The sequence below is a fragment of the Micrasema longulum genome, unplaced genomic scaffold (assembly GCF_059751315.1).
Source record: "Micrasema longulum isolate JH-2025_06_02 unplaced genomic scaffold, ASM5975131v1 h1tg002840l, whole genome shotgun sequence".
In the NCBI taxonomy this organism is placed as follows: domain Eukaryota; kingdom Metazoa; phylum Arthropoda; class Insecta; order Trichoptera; family Brachycentridae; genus Micrasema; species Micrasema longulum.
In genome coordinates this window covers 26,746-37,287 of record NW_028279963.1, presented here as the reverse complement: position 1 = coordinate 37,287, position 10,542 = coordinate 26,746, and positions in this window count along the sequence as shown.

The following is a 10,542-nucleotide window of genomic DNA, read 5'->3' as shown; positions in this document are numbered from 1 at the left end:
GAATGACCTTGAACGTCCCATACTTATAATAAATCTTGAAAACCACCCGATGGATCTAAACCTGGTTTTCACTGTCATGTAACGTGTCCTAAAACAAAGCTACTTGTATTTGTTGCATCTTCGAAAAATAAAAATTAGTACGTCATATTCATTTCTTACCGAAAATTACCGTAAAATACCGCGGAGATTTTACCGCCTTGCATCTCGAATTTATTGCGATACAAGTAAATATCGTTTTTGCTACCATTTATGCTTGCAATATACACATGTATGTTCATAAGGATGAATGACAATATCCGACTAAGACCCTCCATATAATCTTTCAAACTCACAGTGAAAGGGGCAGTGAACGTAATAAAGTTAAATTGAATTGAAATAATATACGAAATTAGAAATTTCAAAAGATCTACTCATTTATTGACCAAAATATTGTTTTTTTTGAATGAGTAAAACCGATAGGAAGACCCACAGTCTTTAAAACGGTTTCGGGTATGTGGAGGAATGTACTCCTGCTCCGGGGAATTACGCTTTCGGGAATTTTCCCGCGGTACATCATTACTTGCACATCCAGTACCTTATGCACCATTGGGTGCGAATAAGAGTTTGATGGTGATGAACATAATGTCATTGTATTATTTTAGATGTTTGTAAATCTAATATTGTGGATCATCGTAATATATAATTTTTATTTGAGAATAAAAAATACTGTTTTGTAATCCACTGTATTTGCTTACACAACCGAATATATAATATATGTATTATGTATGTTAACTTGTTAAATAACCCTAAAGAGGGAAACATTTTGTAGCCGAAACTAGACAGTCAAATTGTACAAAAAAAAAATCTTTTTTTTTTTGTATAATTTGATTGTTTTGGTAATTTCGTTGATAGTTAATTTTCTGCTTACTAAAGTTGAAGGTGTAAACAAGGACTTATACACTCGCATACGTTAATGTTTATTGTATGCAATTATTACTTTATTATGTCTATATAATGATTTAAATCATATATACATTCAAATTAACAATGCACTGGCCTATGCACCATTAGGTTCTGATAAGGGTTTGGTGATAATGTATTTCAATATAAATTTTACCGATGTATATATAAATTTACTTTAATATAAAGAAGTATTCGTTTTTATAAACGATAAATCGATATTATTATCGAAACTTATTTAAACGAATAATGGCGGTACATTACTTTTTCACTAACACATTCGTAAAAACTCTTTGCGATGTTCTTATGAATATTTTTAAACCTGTTATTATAATCGAATATTTTATATCAGTTTTAAAAAAAAAGGTATTTATTTAAGAGCAATATTTTCCGAATAATAAATAACTTACATGAAAACTAAAAACTGCACTAATAAGTGCATATTATTTATTTATACCCTTTCTAATTTATATTATAAATAAGTGGGTTATATTGTTCATTTTGTTTATATATGTATTTTAAGTTTAAGTAAAATATTATTAAAAGTGTTTGCACGTAATTGATGAAAAATAAGTAGTGCATTTTTTTATTTTAATGTTTCTGTATATTATTTTTCATTGTTTGTAAAGCAAATAAATACATTAATGTCAGGCGGGATGGGATCTCTATGAAGACGACAGATATTATTTAATAATACGCTAATTAGCAGCGTGGTTTATTTACATTTCTGTGCGTTTGACTTAACGGTTCCTAATTTATCATTTCATTTGTGAATAAAAACTAGCAGATTTAAGATATATACGAATTAAAACATATAAACAAAATTTAAATAATAATACGTTGTGTATAAAAATACTTATTTAGTCATGTTTCTTACAATAAAAGGAACATTATGAAAATTCATCAAAAATATTTAATACGTTCGGTATTTTTTTACTTGTCTAAATCACTCTATAGCTAACAATATATTGAATACTTAAAAATAATACAGTTTTTTTTCTATTAAGCTAACGAAATAGTAAAAAAAATCAATGCCAACCTAGCCAAATAAAAAATATCTATCTTTGCTCTTTTGCCTAAATTTTGGGTTTCTGCCTTATCAATTTCAATATATGAAATTCAATTTTAAAAAACATGTTAGGTTTTCAACACAGAAAAATAATTTTAGTTTAGTTAAATTAATTGATCAATTTTTGAGACCAAATCTCAACTCCATAGAGCCAAATTCCTGTGTATTGAAAGCAAAATACCAAACAATTGTGTTTATAAACAAAATGAACAAAAAATCTTTTGAACATAGGGAACAAGATTTTTTCTAATCAGTGTGAACTCGGATATGAAACTAGAAATAAAAATGAAGTAAGTCTGCCATTTAGTAAGAAAACAAAGACACAGAACTCGTTGGTTCACCGAGGTGGACCATCAGAAATAAGAGTTTAAGGAAAGACCATTAGAAATAAGAGAACAAAAAAAAATCATTTCATTTGAATGTTAGTTGATAAAACATGTGTGTAGCAGATAAGTTAGCTCTTAAAAAGTTATTGCATTCGAGTTGGTCTTAAAGAATTTTTTTAATTAGTGAAATGTTAATAATTATTATATATTTTAATAACTATTCGTCGTCGTCATTCCCCTTCCGTACCTAATGGTGCTTAGATTACTGCAGTGGTACACAAATCGCAGCGTATCTTGATCATTTTTTGTTACATGAAGGTAAGATGATCAGTCTTACGCTTCAGGTACCAGTCCAGGCACTATGAAATATTCTGGTGGGAAAACACCTTTTTAAATAAATATTTCTCATCAACCATGTCGGGAATCGAACCCGAGACCTCTTGCATGGGAGACAAATGCGCTTATCATTACACCACGAGGCCGACTAATAATTATATATAGGTTAATATATTAGCACATTCATGTATTGTGTTTGTACTATTTAAGGACAAAACAAAAATAAAAAAAAAACTAAAAAATATTCAAACCTATAACTTTATCAGACAAGAAAAGCACGAATATAAAAATGTAAAGTTTTGAAGAGACAGAGGCAATGTAGCATAATGTATTTCTTTATATTAAATCAGAGCTACAGACAGTATTACATATATGAAATTATTACAGTTTTGAAAAAAATGCCTCAAAAGTATCGAATATTTCAATATATATATACATTTATATTTGTTTTTATTTTATTTATGAAATATATAATACATATCTAAGATATTATACTCCTAGGAATTTAAAAAAACCTCATTTGGGACCGTAAATAAAAATGAGACATTTTTGTGACAATACATAATATCATACATAGTGAATACATCCGAAATTGTAAGAAAACAAAAAGAAACATAAAGCATAGTACTTTACACCATCTATATAAATAACATTAATAACTATCACTATCAAAAAGATTTAAGTAATATTTTTTAATTACGACACTTTTGAATTGGCTATTCGATTTTTCGTGTTTTAATATTTATTTAAAATTCGGAATGGTCAATACTTTCCAGAAACCTTTTTCCGAACTTCGTTGAGCAAAACTTAGGTACATGAAAATTCCCTGATTTACGCGTTATTATTATTATATTTATTGAATTATTTTATAGAAATACACCATTCTTTCTCAATGGTCCCCTTGATAAAACCTGTGTGAAGGAATATTTCTTTTATTAAAAAAAAGGTAATAATAATAACAAAAAATAGAAAAAATACCTAATTAAAAAACACCTTTTTCTAAACAGAAATGACCGAAAAATATTTTTTTACAATAATAATAATATTACGAGTACAATACATAAGTTTTTATGTATTTTTTTAGTTAGTGTATACAATAAAGCATTATAAGAGTAGGCATATTTATTTTATATATTTTTAATTAATATTTTTTCTTTCATTCTTCATACTTCATAAGTATTTTGAAAAAACAACGCATTATCCATAAATAAAAAGTCGATTACGGGAATAATCTAATTCGGTTATTCGAACTATTAATATTGATAATAATCGTTTGCGATTAAGCACACCCCAACAGATTTATGTCTGACAGACCGGGTCGTATTCATTTTACAACGCGTGTGAAAAGGTAACAGATTTTGTATGCGTTTGCAGGATAAGCGCGGTAAAATATCGGGTAGTATGGATTTGCGTGGCAGGTGTGAAAACGGCCATAAAGATGTTCTTATGAATATTATAAAACCGGTTGATATAATCGAATATTTTTTATCCGATTGTATTGAAAAAAATTGGTATTGATTTAAAAACAATATTTTCCGAATAATTAAAACTTACAACTGCACTAAAAAGTTTATGATATTTATTTTATACCCTCTCTAATTTGTATTATAAAATAATGGGTTATATTGTTCATTTTGTTTAAATATATGTATTTCATTAGTGTTTACATGTAGTTGACGAAAAATAAGTAGTGTATTTTTTTCTTTCAATGTTTCTGTATTTTATTTTTCATTGTTTGTAAACCAAATAAATAAATAAATGTCAGGCGAGATGGAATTGCTACGAAGACGATATATATTATTCAATAATACGCTAATTAGCAGCGCAGTTCATTTAATTTTCTGTGCAATTGACTTAACGGTTCCTAATTTATCATTTCATTTGTGAATAAAAAATAGCAGATTTAAGATATATGCGAATATCTATAAGTAAAACACATAAACAAAATTTAAATAATAAAACGTTGTGAATAAAAATACTCATTTAGTCATGTTTCTTACAATTAAAGGAACATTATAATATTTTTACATATATATATATTGAAATGTTCGATACTTTGGAGGCATTTTTTTTCAAAATTGTAACAATTTCACATGTGTAATACTGTCTGTAGCTCTACTTTAATATATAGAAATACATTATGCTACATTGTCTCTGTCACTTCAAAACTTTTTATATTCGTGCTTTCCTTGTCTGATAAAGTTATAGGTTTTATTATTTTTATTTAGTCTTTAAATAGTACAAACATAAGATATGAATGTCCTAATATATTAACCTGTATATATTTTTTTTAAAAATATATACTAATTATTAACATTTCTAAACAATATACGGACATTTAAAAAAACTTATTTAAGACCAACTCGAATAGAATTACTTTTTAAGATATAACTTATCTGCTACACATGCTTTATTTTATTAACTTACATTAAAATGAATGATTATTTTTGTTCACTTATTTATAATGGTATTTCCTTAAACTGTCCAGCTCGGTGCATCGCCAATTTCTGTGTCTTTGTTTTCTTACTAAATGGCAGACTTACTTCATTTTTATTTCTAGTTTCATATTCGAGTTCACACTGATTAGAAAAAAACAGTGTTCCCTATGTTCAAACCTTTTTTTAAAATTTTGTTTATAAACACAATAGTTTTGTATTTAGCTTTCAATGCACAGGAATTTGGTTCTATGGAATTGGGATTTAGTGTCAGAAAATGATAAATTAATGAAACTAAACTAAAATTATGTTTCTGTATAAAAAACCAAACATGTATTTTTAAAATTGAATTTCATACTTGAAATTGATCAAGCATAAACCTAAATTATTAGCAAAAGAGCAAAGATAGATATATTTTAATTTGGCTTAGGTGGCATTGATTTGTTTTACTATTTCATTAGCTAAATAAAAAAACACTGTGTTATTTTTCAGTATTCAAATATATTGTTAGCTTTAGAGTGATTTAGACAAGTAAAAAAATAACAAACGTTTTAAATACATTTAATGGAATTTTCATAATGTTCCTTTAATTGTAAGAAACATGACTAAATGAGTATTTTTATTCACAACGCATTATTATTTAAATTTTGTTTATGTGTTTTAGTTTATAGATATTCGCATATATCTTAAATCTGCAACTTTTTATTCACAAATGAAATGATAAATTAGGAACCGTTAAGTCAATTGCACAGAAAATTAAATGAACTGCGCTGCTAATTAGCGTATTATTGAATAATATATATCGTCTTCGTAGCAATTCCATCCCGCCTGCCATTTATTTATTTATTTGGTTTACAAACAATGAAAAATAAAATACAGAAACATTGAAAGAAAAAAAATACACTACTTATTTTTCGTCAACTACATGTAAACACTAATGAAATACATATATTTAAACAAAATGAACAATAAAACCCATTATTTTATAATACAAATTAGAGAGGGTATAAAATAAATACCAAAAACTTTTTAGTGCAGTTTTAAGTTTTAATTATTCGGAAAATATTGTTTTTAAATCAATACCAATTTTTTTTTTAAAAATCGGATAAAATTTTTTCGATTATATCAACCGGTTTTATAATATTCATAAGAACATCTCAAAGAGTTTTTACGAATGTGTTGGTGGAAAAGTGATGTACCGCCATTATTCGTTTCAATTAGCTTCGATAACAATATCGATTTATCGTTTATAAAAACGGATATTTATTTATATTAAAATAAATTTATACATACTTCGGTAAAATTTAAATACATTATCACCAAACCCTTATCAGAACCCAATGGTGCATAGCCAGTGCATTGTTAATTTGAATGTATATATTATTTGAATCATTATGTTGACATTATAAAGGAATAATTGCATACAATAATCATTAACTTATGCGAGTGTAAGAGTCCTTGTTTACGCTTTCAACTTTAGTAAGCAGAAAATCAACTATCAACAAAATTACCAAAACAATCCAATTATACAAAAAAAAAGATAATTAAAAACACTTTTTTTGTAAACCACTTTATGTGTTCACACAACTATTTAGTTTCGGCTACAAAACATTTCCCTCTTTAGGGTTTTTTAACAAGTAAACATACATAATACATATATTCGGTTGTGTAAACAAAACAGTGGATCACAAAACAATATTTTTTATTCTCAAATCAAAATTATATATTGCGATGATCCACAGTGTTAGATTTACAAACATTAAAAATAATACAATGACATTATATTCATCATCATCAAACCCCTATTCGCACCCAATGGTTCATAAGGTACTGGAGGTGCAAGTAATGATGTACCGCGGGGAAATTTCCGAGAGCGTAACTCCCCGGAGCGGGAGTACATTTCTCCACATACCCAAAACTGTTTAAAGACTGTGGGTCTTCCTATCGGTTTTACTCGTACAAAAATGCGGTATTTTTGTCGATAAATGAGTTGTTCTCTTAAAATTTCCAATTTCGTATATTATTTCAATTCAATTTAACTCTATTACGTTCACTGCCCCTTTCACTGTGAGTTTGAAAGATTATATGGAGGGTCTTAGTCGGATATTGTCATTCATCCTTATGAACATACATGTGTATATTGCAAGCATAAATGGTAGCAAAAACGATATTTACTTGTATCGCAATAAATTAGAGATGCAAGGCGGTAAAATCACCGCGGTATTTTACGGTAATTTTCGGTAAGAAACGAATATGACGTACTCATTTTTATTTTTCAAAGATATAACAAATACAAGTGTTACATGACAGTGAAAACCGGGTTTAGATCCATCGGGTGGTTTTCAAGATTTATTATAAGTATGGGACGTTCAAGGTCATTCGGTGTGTACTTTTTTAATTTTTTTGATAAAAAAAGTTATTATATTTTGAAACTTAACAGGTTCAGTGGGAATAATGCCCTTAGTAAAACCGTGTGTGACCTTAAACGACCACCGCTCATGCCGCAATTTTGAAAAAATTAAGTTTTTTTGCTTATAATTACGTCCCTATAGATTTAATATAAAAAATATGAAAGTCTGAGAAAATAAAATTTATTAAAAATGTTCTTATTTTTTTTTTCTTTGGACCAATTCTTTTCAAGATACACGTTTGAACATCAAATAGAGTTTATCGAAATAGCGAAAAAGCGGTATTTGCACTAACTTTTTACTAATTGTTTGATAGTCAACCTATCAAAAGTCATCATCATCATTATCATTCTATGTCCGCTACCTAGTTGGAGCATATGGTGTTCACAAAGATCCTCCAAAAGCAAAAGAAAGAGCAAAAGTCGTACGGGTTTTGGGTATGTCATAATTCATGCTTTGGGAAAACTTCGTACGGACATTTTGCTGAGACCTCTCCTCATTGTTCGACCAAAAGCGTGTAAGTGCTTCTTTTAGGTACAGTTGTCTCATATCCAGCACCTTCATGTATTGGAACAGCTGTTTTGACGGGTATGTTGGAGAGTGCCGGAATATTATTCTCAATAATAATTTAATGATGTAATCGTAAGTGTGTATATGAGTACTTACATATATATTTATATTTTTGTTTTTTATTACTTTGTTGAAATTTTTACATATTTTTGAATTTAGATTTTAGGCCAGAGCATTCTTAACAATTTTAAATCGATTGATAAGGTGGTTGATAGCTTTCCTCATAAAGGTTTGAAAAAAACAATTATTTTTTGAAAATCATTGTTCAATAAAGTCAACTTATATTCACTACACATTGTCACATATATGCACACCCATACATAAATACACAATATATTTAGTAAATACACACCCTCACACAATATATTTAGTCCCCCTCCCTAACATGTACAATAATACTGATACATTGTAACAAGTAGGTACTTAGCATAAATATTATTATTGTACAGTAAAAGTTATCCTCATAATGTAATTGTACACATTATATATAAATGTATATATTTGTACCGACATATTGAAACCATTGGATAAATTCTATAATGTGTTAATAATGTGGTTTTATAGTACATAAATTTAGAGTTAACTCTAATGGACCGGTGAAGTTTACATATTATATTACATGCTAAGTTTATCAATTAACTATTTGAATTTTTTAAGTACAATATTGTAAGGGAAAAAAAACATAAATGAAAGTAATTAAATAATCAAAATCGAAGTAAAAAAGTTATGTTAAAAGTTTCTAGTTAGTATTTACATAAATGGAAATAATATTAACATTAATAAAAAAACTTACTTAAAGTAATTAAAAAGTAAGAGTTAAAATAAAAAAGAATAAAAAAACATGATCAAGTGCACAAACCATTTTTTTTTAAGGTTAAATATATTTACGTACCTACATATTTCAAGGGATTCAAAAAACCGATGAAAAGCAACTTTAAAAAAAAAGACAGTAAGTTTAAGTTAATTAAAAAAACATCTTCAGAATTAATGTTAGGAAGATAGAAAATATCAGTCTAGTGCGTCTAGAGGGGACATGGTATGCAAGTAGATTAATTAGTTCTGGGGAATCAAATTTATTATTTACAGTTTTGTAAAGCAGGATCTGATTGAAGATATCTTTTCTGTGTTTCAATGAATCAAGGTTATGAAATTTTAAAGAAGTTAGGTATATAATTTGGAAAATACAAATGAAATTTGTATGTATATTTATATATATACACATACAAATGAAATTTGTATGTATATTTATATATATACATGATCCCGTAACTTCGAATCGATATTCAAATATTCGAATCGATACTTTAGGAATGAAATAGTTCCGCAGTCCCCATCCCCTTCTCACACACACAAATACAATTCTACTGACTATGCGATGTCGCATGGATACGCGCTGCACATGTGAAATGGGCCTATGCGATGTCGCATGAATAAGCGCTGCACATGTGAAATGGGCCTATGCGATGTCGCATGGATACGCGCTGCACATGTGAAATGGGCCAATGTGTCACGGGACCGCATCGTGGCGCGCCACGACACACCGCACTAGACTAATGTAATTCTTACCATGTTATATTATATGATGGTATGAGCCAGATACCTCCCTAACACACCTCGACATAACAATTTAATCCTTCTTTTAGGGTCGAAAACAACACACACACAACAAGAGAAGCACGCCGTACACAGCTGTCACAATTGATATTCCGGTTGCTATCAACATGATCGTGTACACGTTGGTTCGACTCCACGAGAATTCTTTAGGCCTGGCGTATGACACACCAGTAACTTTACTAGCCGCAGTGGGAATGGGCTTAGCGGCGGTCTTGGTAAATCTGATCCTGGGAGCCTTGAGGTCTAAATAATACATCTGAATTTGGAAAAACTCAAAACAGCTATACTCTCCTTTGCCTACGCAATACGGATGGTATATACGTCGATTGCAGCAGAAAACGAATTTTACCTGAAAAGAAATATTTTAGTGTAATGGGTGGAGAATATGGACCTAGCTCAGAGTAATACCGCGCTACCGCCTATAATACTGTATATATTTATTTTCTTTTATTCAGGAAACATACAGTGCGGTTACACAGTTTTATATTTTACACAGTTAGACCTAACTCTAATGGACCAGTAAAGTTTCCATATTATATATAATAATTATATGTAAGGTTATCAATTACAGTACAAAAAAACATAAATGGAAGTTGTTTAAAAATTAAAATTAAAGAAAAAACTTTTTAAAAGTTTGTAGCATAGAATTAAGAATAGTCCAGAAACCGCATACGCACATCAAACAGAAGGCAACTAAACTACTCATAAATTAGTAGGTTTACGTTTTGACCCATTCGTTTCATTGTAGATGCGCTCAGTACGCAATTCCCGATTTTAATTCAACTATGCCGTGTTGTGTCGTTTTGAAGTGTAAAAATACTGCTGGGATCTTAAAGAAACAGGAT